We start from the raw sequence: 17,339 nt of genomic DNA, 5'->3' as shown, positions 1-17,339 counted from the left end.
CATTGGTCATTGATTTCTGATAGCTTTCTTTACCAGTTTTCTACAAATCTGACCTTCTAACTTCTATTCTTTACTATTGACTTCCCCTTTCTTCCATATATTTAATTTGGAGAGCGTTAGGATTCCTACCAGGGAGCCACCAGCAGGGTCCAGAGACAGCCCCATCTCCTATATCAAGCTCTGGCTAGTAGGTATGTGATAAATGTGAAGATCCTGCCTCCGTCTGTCAGCTGGGAGACACAAAGGTTCTCTCTTTCTACCCTCTGATGCCTCCTGGCTGCTCTAAGCTAGGTGATGTGGGACTCTGTTAACATGTGCCTCCCGGAGCGTCCATTTACCTGATGCTGCTGTTCCGTGAATAGTGGGGCTGTGAGTGGGGCAGCAGGTACTGAGTGTTGGACTCTTGCTCTTTCAGGAGCTGGTGACCTTCAAGGAAGTAGCTGTGTACTTCACCAGGGAAGAGGGGGCTCTGCTGGACCCCGCTCAGAGAGCCCTCTACAGGGGTGTCATGCAGCAGAACTATGAGAATGTGACCTCGCTGGGTAAGGATTCCTGTTCCCTCTGTTCTTGGAAGGGGAAATGAAGAGTGAAGGTTCATGCCACCCCCACAATGCCAGCTCTACTCTGTCCTGTTTCAGCATCACCCCAATATGCCAGTGACACACACACACTACCAGAGACCCTCCCAAGCGGCAGAACACTTTGGGAACAGAGCACAGGAGCAGTATCACACAGTGTCAAATATCTCCTCTTTACTCAAGTAAAACTGGGGGTTAGGTCCAGCATAATGAATAGAAGCTTCCTACCCCCGGCCTTCTCTCAAACCCTGAGCCTTCTCTACCCAAACCAGAATGGGCTTGGTATGTAACAAGCAGGTGGCTGGAGTCAGAGCTGCTGGTCCAGGGTGACTTATCACACAGACACTCGGTGCGGCCTTGAATGCTGGCTGGGGATTTCCAGACAGGGGAGCTCCAGCAGCAGAACACTGAATCTCACCCAGGATTACAGATGACACAACTCCTCACTGGTCTGGATTGCAATGGAATGTAAATGTCTTCACACCTTCCCCCTGCAGGAGAATGGCTGTTTGATCAGCTGTTTGCCTTGCTGTCTCTGAGGATCTGCTCTGTAGGTGTTCCCCAGAATTGTAACTTTTTCAGTAATATCATACTGTAAAATCTCATAACTTTACATACAGTGTTATTACACATTTTAACAGGAGGATAATATTCAGCAGGTTATGTGTTTTGAAATGATACTTCACAAGCCATACTGCGTACAAAATTGATCATAATTTTCTAGAAGCGTGAACACAGAGGTATAGACTGACACAGTGTCTGTGTGTGTGTTCCCAGCAGATATGTGGGTATTTCAATCCCTCATAAGCATAGTGTTCAGCATCTTCAAGGACCTGGGGAACTGGTCCTGGGAATTCACTGGTTTACCAAGTGTGACACTGTATGGAATTGTGAGACACTTTGGTATTAATAATAAAATAATAATATAATCTGATAAAATTGCAATCAGTCGTGCTAGATATGCCATGTAAGGTGTCAGTGAAAATGTTATGATTTGCCAAGTATGATAATTTTGTTTCTACGTTTGTATCACCTTTGTATTGTGAGTTATAGATATGTAGGGTATATCTGTATTTCCAGACTTGTGCAGTGTTTCTGGGTGACACCCCCAGACATATTGGCATCAACACTGCCTAGCCTGTTTGATGGCCCATTCAGGGTCATCATCTGTACAATGAGCCCATGGAAAGGACCAAAGGGATACACCTATTGAGTCAGCAAGACATGCTGGGATATGCTTGTGTAATGAGAACTCCAAGGCTTTTCCATGCCACGTGCTGTGAAGCTTGTGTTTGGGACACAGGAAGTACAGGCCACATGGCAAAAGGAATATAAAGGGCAGCTGCATCATCTCCATTTTGTCTTCAATCCCCCTTTCTACATCTGGAGCAATTTCTCTACCAACTGAACCCTGGAACAAAGGACTGAATGACCCATCCAAGCTATGGATGTGTTCCGGACAGACTTTCAAGCCAGCAACTCACCAATACTGCTAAGAACCTGAGATATCCATTTTGGAATGTATCTGACTGCTTTCCCATTTAACTTCTTTCTGTCTTACTTTTGTTTAAACCTTTAGTTTAGATGCTAAAGGATTGGCTGGAAGGATGGAAATTTGGGTAATATCCAAACCTATACTGACCTGGTGATGTGGCTGAGCCTTTGGGGTCAGAGGAACACTTTGTTTATGTGAGCAGAGTTTTTAAATAACCTCTCACTGTACTGGACCTAGTTGCTGATTGGGAGTCAGAGAACTGGGTTGCAATAAAGGGGGCCGTGTGATTTCTTTTTTCAGCTTCTCGATAACCCGTGTGGGGGATCAGAAGCACAGTTGGTGACTGGTCAGTGAGTTTAACTTCAGTGTTAACCAGCAGTTTTGGGAGCATCTGCTCTCCCTTTTTCAGCCTGTCCTAACTTTGGCATTTTCAGTGAGAACTGCCCCTGCCGCACCAGGTCACACTAAGCACTGAAGTTAAATTAATAGAATGTTTTTTTATGACCAAGTCTTATGAAATCAACTGAACTCTTTTGTTTTCTTTCATCTGAGCAAGGTTTCTAGTTTTCCAACTTGAATGAACCGAGAGATCTCCCAGCTGGAACAAGGGGAAGAGCCATGGGTCCCAGACCTCCAGCGGTCAGAGGAAAGAGAGATCCTGAGATCTTCCTGCACAGGTGAGGGAACATTAAACCACCTCAGAATCTGTAAGTGCCTGAAGGAAACATCTGGGATGCCCTACAAAGCTCTTGGGGAGGTCTCTCGGTTCATTATTGTCCCTAGCAGGGGTCATATCCTCAGGGTAAATATAGTTCATGGCTTCCTATAGATCCTAGCAGACACCAGGCAGTAGCTTCCTCCCTTCCCCCTGCGTATTTGGATGGGATATGAAGGCTGAATTCATCCCCCTCCTCTCTCCTATTTGGGGGAAGAGTTTGGGGGAGTTCAGCTCCTGATTTTTATTTGACCTGTCTTCAGCACTTGTTTTTGTTTGGTCTTCCCCCTTCCATCCCTGTTTGAGGTTTCTGTCTCTATCAGAGCAGGTGATGCAATGGCATGTGAGAAAGAGGAGCGGAATTCTCAGCCTGGAAATGTTGAGCCAGTGGGTAAAAACAGAGCATTATCTCAAAGATCGAAAAGGAATGTGTCCAGGAGTCATGAGCAGGGAAGATCCTGGGAGATTCAGCACAGACCAAAAACAGATCAAGGAAACCAGCCAGGGAAGAAAGTGGATAAATTTATTTCCTGTTGGGGAACTCAGAAGGTCCTCATGGAAACCACAACACAGCAGGATATCCTCAGGCGAAAGAGAAAAAATACATGCCCGGAGTGTGGAAAAACCTTCTCTCACAGCTCAGCCCTTTCTGTACATCAGAGAATCCACACAGGGGACAGGCCCTATGAATGCACTGAGTGTGGGAAAACCTTCAATCGCAGTTCGCACCTTATTAGTCATCAAACAATCCACAGAGGAGAGAGGCCCTATGAATGCCGTGAGTGTGGGAAATGCTTCACTAGCAGCTCAAACCTTTCTCAACATCAGAGAATCCACACAGGGGAGAGGCCCTTTGAATGCTGTGAGTGTGGGAAATGCTTCACTAGCAGCTCAAACCTTTCTAAACATCAGAGAATCCACACAGGGGAAAGGCCCTTTGAATGCCGTGAGTGTGGGAAAAGCTTCACTCAAAGATCAGACCTTTCTAGACATCAGAGAATCCACACAGGGGACAGGCCTTATGAATGCAGTGAGTGCGGAAAACCTTCAATCGCAGTTCGCACCTTATTAGGCATCAAACAATCCACGGAGGAGAGAGCCCCTAGGAATGCCGTGAGTGTGGAAAATGTTTCACTAGCAGCTCAAACCTTAGATTTAATTTACCCTGGTTCCTCAACTGTTGCTACAGCTCTAGTACCCATCAGTCCAAAGACTGAGAGAAATGGAGAGTTCCAACCATTATCCTTTTAGTATCTTATTGTTCCTCTCTCTGTTTTTTGTGCTGGCCTTTCTATTCTATCACTTTCTGCCTTTGTTTAGTTGGTAACAGTTGGTTTCCATCACTCACGTTTGTTTGTTTAAATCTCTATCCGTTGTGAAATAAATTTTTTGCTTGTTCGATAACTGTACTCAGGTGCTGTGTGAGATACAGTAGCAATGGTCCACAGTAAAACTAGTAACCTGGGATACTTGGGGAAGAGAGGATCTGGGATTTCACCAGGGATCTGGTGATCCGGGCTGGACCCCAGAGGGGGACACATTGAAGGAACTCAAGGGTTAAGGTGGCTGCTGTAGCTCAGAGGAGGGTGCTTGAGTTCCAGCAGGCTGGTGAGTTTGGTCACTAACATCCAGCTGCCAAATGCAAAACTCCCTCTTCCTTGTGGCAGGTGGCAACAAGGAGACTCACAGCCCTCAGCACCCTGAGAAGGGTCACAATGTGTCTCTGTGTTGATCCACCTGTCAAATCCACACAGGGAAAGCTCCCAATAGCACAAACCTCTGCCCTATGAAATCATGGAACATGTGCTCTTTGCTCTGTGAAAGCATGTAAAGAATCCAAGCGCTGGAGGACAGGGTTTGGGTCCAGAGTGACCTAGACAAATTGGAGGATTGGGCCAAAAGAAATCTGAGGAGGTTCAACAAGGAGAAGTGCAGAGTCCTGCACTTAGGATGGAAGAATCCCAGGCACTGCCACAGACTGGGGACTGACTGAGTGAGGGGGGTTTGATAGCAGCCTTCAACTACCTGAAAGAGCAGCAGTGTGGGCTTTCTCCTGGCCACTTTTGCTGGGCTGGGCAGGCAGCCTGGAGGCCTTTCTAGAAGAGAACTGGGAACTGAGTTAGAAAATCCAATGTGAAAACCAGAACCTCAGGTTTAGACTCATTTATTTATAATATTAAATCTTCAATTCTAGTGTCACAGTCAATACAATTGCTTCAGCCTGATAGTTGCCCAAAGGGAAACTTAACTTCTCTCCAAGGGGAGTGGAGAGAAAACACTTTTCAGAGTCCAAGAGAGACAAGGTGGTGAGGGTAAGATCTTCCAGAGGACCAACCTCTGTTGGTGAAAGAGACAAGCTGTGGAGATAACCCAGCACCCTTCTTCAGTTCTGTGTAGCCTGGAAGGTCGTCTCTTCCATAACCAGCAGTTAGAACATAAGAACAGCCACACTGAGTCAGACCAGTTCATCTAGCCCACTCTCCCGAAAGTGGCCAATGCCTGGCGCCCCAGAGGACCCCTGGGACCAACATGGATACACCACCACCACAAACAAGGTTAAAAGTCAATGCACATGGGAGAAGGATCTTGTGTTTCATTCCTTATGTCCATCATGTGGCCATTTCCTTTTCTTCCTTTCTTTTAAAAGCTTTGGTGTTTTGCACAGAAACATTATTTCCCCAGGAGAGACCCAGGAGTGGGGGGGCTGCATTCCTGTACCAAACAGTCACTGGAAGGGGGCAGACAAAGGCCTTTAGGACGAGGCATCTGTCACTGTCAAAAGTTCATCTCCCTCCTGCAGGTCACTGGCAGCCTGAATTTGTTCCTTATCCTCCCAGAGTCTGGGGGCTGGAATCAGCACTACCCAGCCCCTCCGTATGTAGCAGGAACAAACACAAACCTGGTCTGTAAAACAAGCTGTCCCCTTCCTTCTCAGGGAAGATTTTTCTGTGATTGAAGTTGAGTTTCAGTTCCCCTCTCCTAGGGGCGGGGCTGGTGTGGGGCCAGCTCCCAGTGAGCTCTGTTTTCACCTTTGCCCCCTTTCAGCCACTCTGGGATCCTAACTCTGCTTCCAGCTGTCAGGCAGCTTCCAGCTCATCCACCCTGCTCACTAACTCTGTGGTCACGTGTCACCCCCTTTGCCAGCACACAGAGCCTATAGGAAAACTACTCCTGCCAGATGCACTGGTATAGTGATGTGCGTAAGTGTCTTCCAAGCAGTTGATCTGGGTTTGATTCCCAGCCAGTGCAATAATGGCTTTTCTCTTCTGTTGTTTCCTCATCTGGAAGTGGTTTAATTTCAGTCACATTGTGTTACAATCACATTATCTATAGAATGAAACAATAAATGTGTCAAAGTCCAGCAGGTCATTCAGGATGGAGGCACACAAGGGGCTGGAATGTGTCATCTGAGAAAGACAGAACCCTTGGAAACCTGCATCTCCCATCCCCTGGCCTTGCGTGTTATGATTCCAGCTGCGTGAGCTGTTTGTAGGATGTTCCGGCATGGTGGGGAAATGAAGTTTTGAGTTAGTTTTTGCTCCTGCAGATTCCTTTGCTGTTACAGTTATAATGACATGAACAAAAGGGAAGCAAAATAAACATAAACCCCACATTGCAATACAGGTGGGGAAAGGGAAGATCATGGTTAAGCCAAACACGTCAAAATAAAAATTAATACTAAAAAGGTGAGGAGGGAAGAGATCAGGTATGTGGAGAGCCCCTTGATATTTCAACGCACATTGTTAGAATCTAAGTTCAGACTTGACACTGGAAAACCTGCAACTTCCTGTCTCTCTGAACACCTGTGATGAGCAAGATGGAGTTGGGACACCTGTTCTGCTTCAATCCTTTATTGTCTCTCTGTTCTCTCCTTCTCCCCCCAATTCCTCGTCTCCAATGTCTCTGCCTTTCTCCTCTTGCTCCTCTCCCTGCCCTTTCCAGGAACTCACAGTCTACAGCATTTAGGACAAGCCAGAGCTCCCATGTTCTGCACATGATCCTGTATCAGAGGACGTGGGACCCCGGTCAGAACCAGTCACCTGATCAATATGACCCTTTATGGGCGACTTCTCTGCCTACTCTGCAATTTACACCCCCCCCACTGAAGGGTGGGGTACAGCTCTGACTGAGAGGCCCCACAGGAGAAACTTCAGCCCAAAGACAAATTTGTGTGAAATGCTGAGAAGTGAAGAGTCCCCTTCCTTCCCCAAATCCCCAGAACTCTAGTGTCACCCCATGGCACCAGCACAGGGAACCCAGTGAGATGGGGTTACATAATACAATGGGGAGGCAGCAGGGAGAGAGGTGACAGGGACTCTCTCTTTCCTTCTCTCGTCACTTTCTGTTCTGCTCTTTCCTTCCAGGAACTGCAGTCACAGCAGGGAGGGGTTTGTCTCCGTGTCTGTCACGGAGGTGGTGGAAGTGACGGATTCTGTGACTTCCTGCAACCTCCGTGACTTCTGCAGTGGCCACAGTGGCTGACTCCAGGGCCACTCAATCAACTGGCTCCAGGGACCGCCCAAGCAGCGGCCAATGCGGCTGGCCTGGGGACCACTTGACCAGTGGTCCCGAGGGCAGCAGGAGCAGCCACAGCTTGGTGGCCTCTGGCAGCACTTCTGGGGTGGCCAGAGCAGCAGCTGACCCCCTGGGGCTCCCCCCTGCCCTAGCAGCAGCTGGAGTGGCAGCGACTCTCAGGGCTTCTCCCCTGGTAGCTGGTGCTCATTATCCATCAAATAAATCAAAACACGTCCCCCTGCAAATGGATTTAGCCTGGGACCCTCAGAGTCAGCAGCTGTTACACCCCACTGAGCTCTCTGGTCAGGTGTCCTAGTGCCGGGAGCCTCCGATTTAGATCCTAAAATAGCGTTTTTGCACCAGGGTGGCTGAAATTTTGGACCAGACATTGTAGCTCCACCGTTATTTTATTGAATTGCTTCAAAACAGCAAGTGTAGAAAGTCTCCTAAGTGCCAGGCTCTCTGCCATGGAAACAGCTGCCCCTGCTCTCCAGGAGTCTGTGCGTTCCACACAGCAACGTACACCTGCTCCGCACTGAAGGGGGGTCAGACAGTGAGGGTAACGCAAATCTTCAGACTATTAACCCAGGTCCCTTTCTTTAACCCAGGACATGCCAGTCACCTGATAGCCATGGCGTTATCTTCACCTTCAAATACCTCTCAGGACATTTAACAGAGGGAGTGAACCCCCCCAAATGGCTCCCTGTTGAGGCGTTGTACCGTACCTGCCCCTGGAGACTGTCTGGTTTTATACTCTTAGAGCTTTTTCTCTTCAAACCCCTTATTCCAATCTCTGGGCCAACCTCCACATTTCAGAGTTTAGAATTTACTCTCATCACCCTCCTATGGCACTTTCCATGTGATTTAGGCAAAGCAAGTAGGGGAAGCTCCGTGGCGAATGAAAACCAACGCTCTGGGTGAGGCCTGAACTCACACCCAGAGCTGTATTTCCCCCTGCATGAGCCACTATAGGTGCTTCTTAGACAAACTTGGGCTGTAGGTGGTTATGTGTGTCTGTGCTTCACCACTTTGGCTGCTCTGTGAAAAGCTTATGGTTCAAACAGAAGCTGGTGGGTTTTTGTTTTGTTTTAAGCAATTAGAGTCTAGTACATTTTAACAGGCAGAAAATGTCCTATTCTGGTCTAGCCCCATTTGACTCCTTCTGTCCATCTTCTTCCTTCGCCCTCAGTGTCTTTCCTTCCCCATTGGGGACATGCAGAGATGAACCCCAGTCAGTCTCTGTCACAGAGAGTCTGTATCTCCTAAGGAATGTGAGTGAAGGATTCCAGCTGAATTAACGCCGCTCACCTGGGTTAGAAACATTTGTTTCTTTCGAGCAGATAGTGGGAAATGGGACATTAATTCAGACCCAGGAGGCAAGGCAGAGGCTTCATGATCCTGATCTCCAGGAAGGGAGAGAGGATCCCCAGGAAGGAACAGAGCTTCCTTTAGACTCAAGCTGGGTCTCCTGGAAGTTGGAAAAGACCCTTGGTCACTGAGGATCTCATGGGATCGTGCTGCTCCAGAGGCTCGAGAGTCCTGGGTGCAGGGAGGGTGTCACTGCACAGACTGAAATGGAAGGGAGGACCCTGTAAGGGACGGGGAGGAAAAGAAAATGGAGAGGAATGAAACAAAATAAACGCCTCTTCTCTCTCCCCTCCCCAACCCAGCAAGAACTGTTATCAGTGGGGAAACTCCCCACGATGAATGGCAGAGACCACAGAGACATTTGCCTCATGCTGAGAAGTAAGGTGACCAATCACCAAGTGTGAAAAATCAAAGACTTTCACCAGATGCATTGGTGGTATAGTGGTGAGCATAGCTGCCTTCCACGCAGTTGACCTGGGTTTGATTCCTAGCTGATGTGATGATTCCTCCACTAGGAATTGGTTTAATTTCAGTTATGTTGTATCAGTTTATCAATGGAATGAGAGAATCAGTGTCCCAAATCCCAACAGGTCATTAAACACCCAGTGGAGGAAGAAAGTGTTGGGACTATATAATGAGCAGTTGGAGTCATCCTGGTATTACAGTGCTTGGTTTATTTTATTTTTTTAATTTCCTTTACTTCCCTCTCCCTTTTAGACTCAGAGCCTTTAAGATCAGAATGGACCAGTGTGATCATCTAGTCTGACCTGCTGCACCTTGCAGGCCAAAAGACCCCACCCACCCACTCCTGGAATAGACCCGGGAGGGGAGGCAGCTCTATGCACTGCCCCTACCCCAGGCAGCACATGGAGGCCTCTGCTCCCCTCCCCCAACGGGTGTGCAGAGATGTGCCAGCAGCACTAAGGTGGCTCCATGCCCACTCTACATCTGTCCCACCGTGCCGCTCCCAGAAGTGGCTGGCATGTCCCAGCATCCCCTGAGGTGGGGGGAGTGTCTCCACGTGCTGCCCCTGCCTCGAGCACCAACTCTGCAGCTCCCATTGGCCAGGAACTGTAGCCAATGGCAGCTCTGGGGGCAGCGCCTGCAGACAGCAGCACATGGAGATCCCCTGGCCCAACTCATCTAGGAGCTGCTGCCGGAGGGTTGTGTGTACCGGTCACTTTGGGAGCTGCACCACCCCTCCTGCACCCCACCCCCACCCCCAGCGCAGAGCCCACACCCAAATTTCCTCCCAGTGCTTTGCTTGTCTTTCTTTCACCAGAACCATCCTTCTTCTCCTGGGCTGCAAGTAGCCATCCCTGGGAAGCCAAGAGGCAGGCACAGGATTCTGCCAAGTAAGTGTCCCACAGCGCTGCGATGGACAGTGCGATGAAGGTAAGTCTTCCCGAGGCAGAATGAACTGCAATGCAGCGAACCACTGGCCAGGCGGTCGGGGCGAAGGGCATTCACTGGAGGTACAAGCTTGTGAGTGACTCCTGAGCACAGGGCCCCTTCCCCTTTTAAGGACCTGCTCCTCATGGCCTGCGACTGGAGATGACTTGGCTGCATCTGGTGGGTCACACTCCACCTTGGGCAGTGTCCATGCAGTGTCCCTGCTCTGGGTGTGTGAGTGCTGCCTAATGAGAGTCCCAGACACCTTCTCTATCTAGGAGCTCTTCTGCTCTTTCAGCTGTTCAACCAGCCCCTTCATCCCACAAGCATTGCAGGAGGGAGCGGGAGGGGGAGGGGGAAAGTCACTTCACAGGCATTCAGAGAGGGAGAGGAGACAAAAATGGGAATGGGGGAAGTATAACAGACCTATTGAGCATAGAAATCACTGCTGCTCCTACAACAGCAGGGACAGGCCACTAGGAGCTGGGAAAAATTAAGCCCTCATGTTTCTGCCTGGTTTTGAACCAGGGACCTTTTGCGTGTTAGGCAAACGTGATAACCACTACACTACAGAAACTCTGTTGCAGGGTTCTGCCCCTCCCTTCATAAGAATATAAGAACGGCCATACTGGGTCAGACCAAAGGTCCATCCATCCCCATATCCTATCTGCCAATAGTGGCCAATGCCAGGTACCCCAGAGGGACTGAACCTAACAGGTAATGATCAAGTGATCTCTCTCCTGCCATCCATCTCTACCCTCTGACAAACAGAGGCTAGGGACACCATTCCTTACCCATCCTGGCTAATAGCCATTAATGCACTTAACCTCCATTAATTTATCTGCAAAAAGAACAAGGAGAACATGTGGCACCATAAAGACTAACAAATGTATTTGAGCATAAGCTTTTGTGGGCTAAAACCCACTTCATCGGATGCATGCAGTTAAAAATACAGTAGGAAGATATATATACACACAGAGAACATGAAAAAAATGGGTGTTGCCATACACACTATAACAAGAGTGATCAGTTAACGTGAGCTGTTATCAGCAGGAGAAAAAAACCTGGTGTTGGGAGGGGAACAGGAGAAAGGACAAAGGAAGGAAGAGACGAAGAGAAAAGAGGGATCAGACAGTGGATGGAGCAAGAGGTGAAACAAAAAGGACAAACCCCAATGTCCCCAGTGATTCTAAGGGACAAAATCCAGGTGTGCAATAAAATTCTGCCTCCTTAAGCTCATGTTTTCCATGCCTAGAATTCAACTCTCAACAGATGGATCAGACTGAACAGGTTTCACACCTCCAGGAGGCTCTTACCTTCTAAACAGGGATGGCTGTTTTCCAGTAAAATCACTACAAGGGAAGGAGAAAACTCGAAAGAGGTTCCTCCTGGCGCTCACGTCCGTGAACCCGAATACTCTCTCAGTCCTCAAAGAGAGACCTGGAGAAGGAGACTTGCTGAAGCAAAGCCACAGGGGTCTCTGAGGTTTCCTGGCCCTCGCCCCTGTCCTGCCTGGCTGATGTCAGCATCTCTCTGTGAGGTCACCACCTCCCACCACCTTGGACCAATAGGCTGAGGTCCTGCAAAAGGCCTTTGTGATGTCACTGCCACACCCCTCCCTTGCTGTGCTAATGTCCTGCCCCTGGCCAGGCACTTTGGAGGTTTGAGCTACTCCCTGTGCATCACCCCACTCAAGGAGCGTTCGTTCTAGGCAGCAAGCCGGCTAGACAGGGAAACATCAGATGCTGCTCCCAAAGCTACACTCAGTTTTTCAGAAATTAGTCGACTTTATGGCCAGAAGAGACCATTAGAGCATCTAATCTGACCCCCTGCATATCACAGGCCTCCTGTAGGACACCATAGCTATTTCTGGGGCAAACACATTCCAGAAAGGCATCTAGTCTTCATGAAATGACATCAAGAGATGGAGAATCCATCACTTTCCTTGGTAACTTGTTCCTGTGGTGAATCATCCTCGGTGCTGAATATTTGTGCCTTAGTTGTAATATGAATTTGTCTCTTTTCACCTTCCAGCCATTGGGTCTTGTTATTCCTTTCTCTGCTAGATTCAAGAGCCCTTTAATACCCAATCTTTTCTCTCCATTAAGGCACTTCAACACTTCAGTGAAGTCACCTTTCAATCTTCTTTTGATCAGCTAAACAGGTTGAGCTCTTTCAATAGCTCACTAGAAGGCATTTTCCTCCAGACCTCACAACATTTGGTGGCTCTTTCTGCCCCAGCTCCAATTTCACAACATCTTTTTCAAATGAGGACACCAAAGCTGAAGGCAGTATTCCAGTATCAGTCTCACTGATGCCATGTCACCTCCTGTGACATTATTGACATAATCTGTAACTGTACAGATCACCGTTGTGACCACTGTTCTATATTTGCAGCCAATATTGTAGAAAGGTGTCGTGCAAGGGGAGAGGTTCTGATTGGTTGATTATAATGATGCTATCTCTAGATACGTATCATTTTTGTAGTTCACGTTATGAATATTGGCTCTATGCTGCCCGTATTTCAATCTTGTGCTCTGCTTCCGGTGTCAGTTCTGTCTAGCCTGCTTGATGGCCCATTAAGGGCCATCAGCTATACATTCGCCCCATTGAGAGAAGGCAGATACGCCTTGTGACTCAGCAAGGTAGCAGGGACCTGCCTATGGAGAGAACTCTAAGGTTTTTCTGTGCCACGTGCTGGACAGAGTGTCCTTGGGACAAAGAAAGCAAAGACCATATGGCAAGAGACTATAAAAGGCTGATGCCTCGTCTCCATCTTGTCTTCAATCCTGCTTCATACCTCTGGAGGGACTTTGCTACAAACTGAAGCTCTGTACAAAGGACTGAATGACCCATCCTAGCTTTGAATAGACTCCAGAGACTTGATTTGAACCTGCAGTTTATTCCATCACTGTTACAAGCCTGAACCAAGAACTTTGCCATTACTGTATGTGAAGGGTTCAAATGCATGTGCATTTTATATAACAACCTGGTCTATGGATTGTGCCAGCTCTTTTCCAGACCCAAAGTCCAGAGTATGGTCAAGGACCAGAGGCCTAGGAAATCGTGATCAGCTAAGAGAAAGCTGGGGTAAACAGAAAGCCTTGCTTGCTAAGATAGGCCCGGTCAGCAAATTGCCAGGTGTTGGAGCTAAGAACTAAATGATTGTGTCTTATTCAGAATTGCAGACTGAACAAAGAATCCCTATTCCTATTGTGTTTGTTTCTTCTCTAGGGAGACATTCTTCCCACAGATCCAACCTTGAGTTTATGAAAAGTTGGCACGTCAGTATAAGATATGGCATCCTTCCACCTCCCTTCCACGGGACCAATGCCTGCCTTAAGACCAGGGGCGGCTCTAGAAATCAGGCTGCCCCAAGCAGCGGGGTGCACTGCGCCGCCCTTCCCCGGTCCCGCGGCGGGTCCCCTCTTCGCAGCTCGGTTGAGCTCGCCGGCATGCCAGCGGCAGATCCACCGGAGCCCGGACGAGCGGATCTGCCGCAGGCATGACTGCGGAGCTCAACCGAGCCGTGGGATGAGGGGACCCGCCGAAGTCATGCCTGCGGGAGCTCAACCGGAGCCACATGCCGCCCCCCCGGGAAAGGGCCGCCCCACGCGCCTGCTTGGCGCGCTGGGGTCTAGAGCCGCCCCTGCTTAAGACACACAGAAAACAATCTTTATTGCCATATACTTTCACTCTTTCTTTGCTTTAACCCCTAGGAATGTACCTGTTGGACAATCAAAGGAGTTGCTCCATTCCTATGGATCCCAAATCAGAATTCAACATATATATTTTATACTAATAACATTTTATCAAAGTATTAATGAAATGTTAACTTGCTAACTTGAGACCATGGGTGGAGACATTATCTAATCTGTTAATCATTGGCTAATGTGCTATCTTGTCTTGCTGCAAAACCTGTCCTGGGGTGTGGAACTGCCTACCCCGTCACTTTCCCCCACCCATGGAAAATCTATATATTCTATTATAATTAATTAATTAACAGAGTCTCTGAGCCTAATAAGCCCACTCCGCCAGCACTGTGTGTAATAAACTCCTATTCTTGACCTCTACACGGTGTAGATTTGTGTCCTTCACAGACACCTGCTGAATAAAGAGGAGATTCAGCATCCAGCTTGACTGAATGTGTCTCCTCTCCCCACAGCTTGGTGATCTTTTGAGGAAATGGAGAAGACTGCCTTTGCCTAGCTGTACATCGCTTGCAAAAGAAACAGGTCTTTTTGGTGACAAGTGTTGAAAGGAGCCATTAGACAAATGTGGAGACAGGAAAAATGCCCCCCAATTCAACTGGCATCTGTGGATGCTGAAGCCACACCACAGAGCGCTAAACACTATATGAGAACGGCTGGTGTCAGAAGAGTCTCTACCAAAGCCTTTCCCACCAGCAGGGGCCTCTCTGTGCACAGAACTCCTGGTAGCATGATGGCTGCAGGCAGTGGAGAACTCCATTTTGGCATCTCTTTTGTGGTGAACATCTGCAGTGGCTATTAAAAGGTCTCTAGACAGTGATCTTTGTGAAGAGCTGGCTGAAGAACCTTCCTACTAACCAGGAGAGCCTGGCTTGGCCCGACAGTTCTTCCTTGCCGAACCTAGTGTGTCTGTTGGCTCCTTTTTTTGTAGCTCTTTTCAGAAAAAGAAAAGATCTGTCAGCAGAATCCTTCTAAGTGCTTGTTTAAGACAGAGAGAGCCTTCCTTGCGGCTAAGTCTTGGTGCCATGGGGCATGCCTCACTGCAGCACCTCCTGCTGACCATCCTAGCAATTAGCTCTGGTTCACCGGTGCGCCTTCATCTAGTAGCATCTGGCCACCATCGGTTCTATCATTAGGACCCTTGTTGCTCTCAGGACTTCAGTGTCCTCTTATGGACACAGCCCTCTGGCTGTGCCCCACTCAGTTCTCTCCCCCCTGCTGGGGGGGGGGGGGGATGTCCTCTACCCAGACACTTGCCTCAGTGGCCGGCTGCAGTCCAGGGTGTAGCCACCTGTGCCAGTGGCTACTGAGGCAAAAGGTGTGAACCTCCAACCCTGCCATCTGTTTCCCTGGACCATTTCCCAACAGACCTAGAACCTTCCTCCACCTTTGTATCAGGGCCTTAGTCTGGCAGTAGTCAGCCAGGAGGTCACTCATGCACCCGTTACCCCAGCACTACTCTGATCATGGTGCCCTCCCGGCTCCTTCCTTCACAGCAGCCAATCCTCCCTCCTCAAACTCCAAGGAATTACTAACTCTTGCTGTGCTGAGCAGCTCTTTATATATGGGCTGCTCCAGCAAGCCTTCTCCTGATTGGCTCTCCCAATAAGCCCTTTCTTGATAGGCTGGGTTCTGCACAGCCTCTTCCAGGCTGCCTTAATCTTTCTCCTGCTTGTTTGGGGCAGACAGCCCACCACACATGGAAAGTGGCAAATGAGAAGTCTGGAGCTGAAGGAAAGGTTACCATGACTCAGAACTGAGCCGAGGTTGCTGCGACTGAAACACAGATCAGTAACCATTATATGATCACAGTGACTGGTGGGAGAGGCACATGTTAGAAGCCCTCTGTCTATTCAGCTGTGGCTTTCTGTGCACAGAGAGCCAGACTCTGCAAGTCTTGAGGGAAATGGGGAATGTCTGTACTTTAGAATTTGCGGGTGTTGACTTGAACCATGAAATGAAACAGTTGCAAATACTTTCTTCAGGCAGGCACCATGGCTTAGCTGGCTAAAGCACCTGTCTAGTAAACAGGAGATCCTGGGTTCAACTCCCGGTGGTGCCTTGGTGTATGGCTTTTGTCTCCTCTGCTCACATTTTCCTGTGTCTTCCTAGGAAACAGAAGAGGCCTCCCTTGGTATCCAAGCCATTGCTTGCTAAGGAAAAGGCTTCTTTGGAGAGAAGCATTGGAAACAATCAAATCACAAACCTGGAGTTGATGAAAACGCTGCTATGACTGACATTGGCATGGCGGTTGCTTCGACTGCAATTGCTGCAACACGAGAGCCTGCGCCACACATCCTTGTGATTCCCTGGAGATGTTCACACACAGATGTCATGTCACCTTCCTTTTGATTGTCATTGATGAAAAATGGAGCGGTTGGGAGAAAAGTCCCAGAGAGTCGCACCGTGGCTAAGCTGGGTGACTCACCTGCCAGGTAAAGTGGAGTTAGGGATGCAGCTCCCAGTAGTGCCTTAACAAATGTGTCTGCTCTTCCCACCTTTTGGTGAATCTTTTGCGGAAACAGAGAAGACTGCCTCTGCCTTGCAATGCAAATGCTTGCAAAAGTTAGAAAAACAACTGGTTTCAAGTGTCAGAAGGAGGCACATAAGAAATGTGGAGACAAGGAAAAGGTCATCGTAACTCAACATGCATCCATGGCTCTTGAGGCCAGAACGCAGAGCACTAAGCACTGTACAACCACAGCAAAATCTAAACTTTACACCTTATTACACTAGGCAGTTGTTAGGTCAAGCAATTTTCTCATCCTACTGGATGTTACCCTCCTTAATACATAGAATTCCCCCTAAAACCTGGATTATTGTCCTCAGATGACCTTCATTTTCTCAGGATTCCTGCTGCTTCCAGGATGTGGAAGGAAAAAGGCAAAAACATGATGCCACAGTCTCCTATTTTATATCCTTAGTTCAAGTGTCTAGAAGACACTTGCCCAGACGTGTCCGGGTGGGCTCTGCTGAGTCACTAGGTTGGGGAATCTTCCTGGTGTGGTCTTGTGCAACTGAGTCATAGACTTGAGCAGTCCCCACAGTGTTGTGTTTGGGCATCTGTCACTGAACTGGAAATCCCTTAATTACAATTCCTCTGCTGATTCATGGCTGTTGAACACCCTCCTCAGCAGGGGTCGCTAGCAAAATTATAGCCTATTTCAGTAACAACCATACAGCAAAATGCATAACTTCACACACCCTCATGCTATACATATTTGGACAGAATAACCGATTTCAGCAGATCATGACTTTTCATATGATAACTTACATGGAATGGTTTGTAGGACATATCACAGCCATATATGAATGATGACTATGTGAGCTACAGGAGCTATTTTGAAGTACATCATGTCACAAAAGCCTCTAGAGACTGGCCTTTGGGGAGAGCTGGCTGAAGAGCCTTCTGCGTAACTGAGAGATCCAGGCTTGGCCCTGTCAGTTTGTGCTTGCGAACTAAACTTGTCCGTTGGGCTCCCTTTTTTGTGTCTCTTTCACAGAAACAGAGCAGAAGTTCTTGGCCAATCCTTGAAAGTGCTTGTTCAAGACACAGAGAGCCTCTG

General features: G+C 48.4%; 2 non-coding genes and 1 pseudogene across 2 annotated transcripts; 1 reads left to right on the top strand and 2 right to left on the bottom strand.

Moving 5' to 3' along the window:
• The window catches only part of LOC120381497, a 265,866-nt pseudogene that overhangs the window by 89,044 nt on the left and 159,483 nt on the right, over positions 1-17,339 (bottom strand).
• On the bottom strand, positions 10,568-10,640 carry TRNAV-AAC. Its single transcript has one exon. It is a non-coding gene; the product is annotated as a tRNA-Val (tRNA).
• TRNAT-AGU lies at positions 15,762-15,835 on the top strand. The gene has a single exon. It is a non-coding gene; the product is annotated as a tRNA-Thr (tRNA).

This window comes from Mauremys reevesii, linkage group 14, assembly GCF_016161935.1.
Source record: "Mauremys reevesii isolate NIE-2019 linkage group 14, ASM1616193v1, whole genome shotgun sequence".
In the NCBI taxonomy this organism is placed as follows: domain Eukaryota; kingdom Metazoa; phylum Chordata; order Testudines; family Geoemydidae; genus Mauremys; species Mauremys reevesii.
This window is presented reverse-complemented; position numbering and strand designations above follow the sequence as displayed.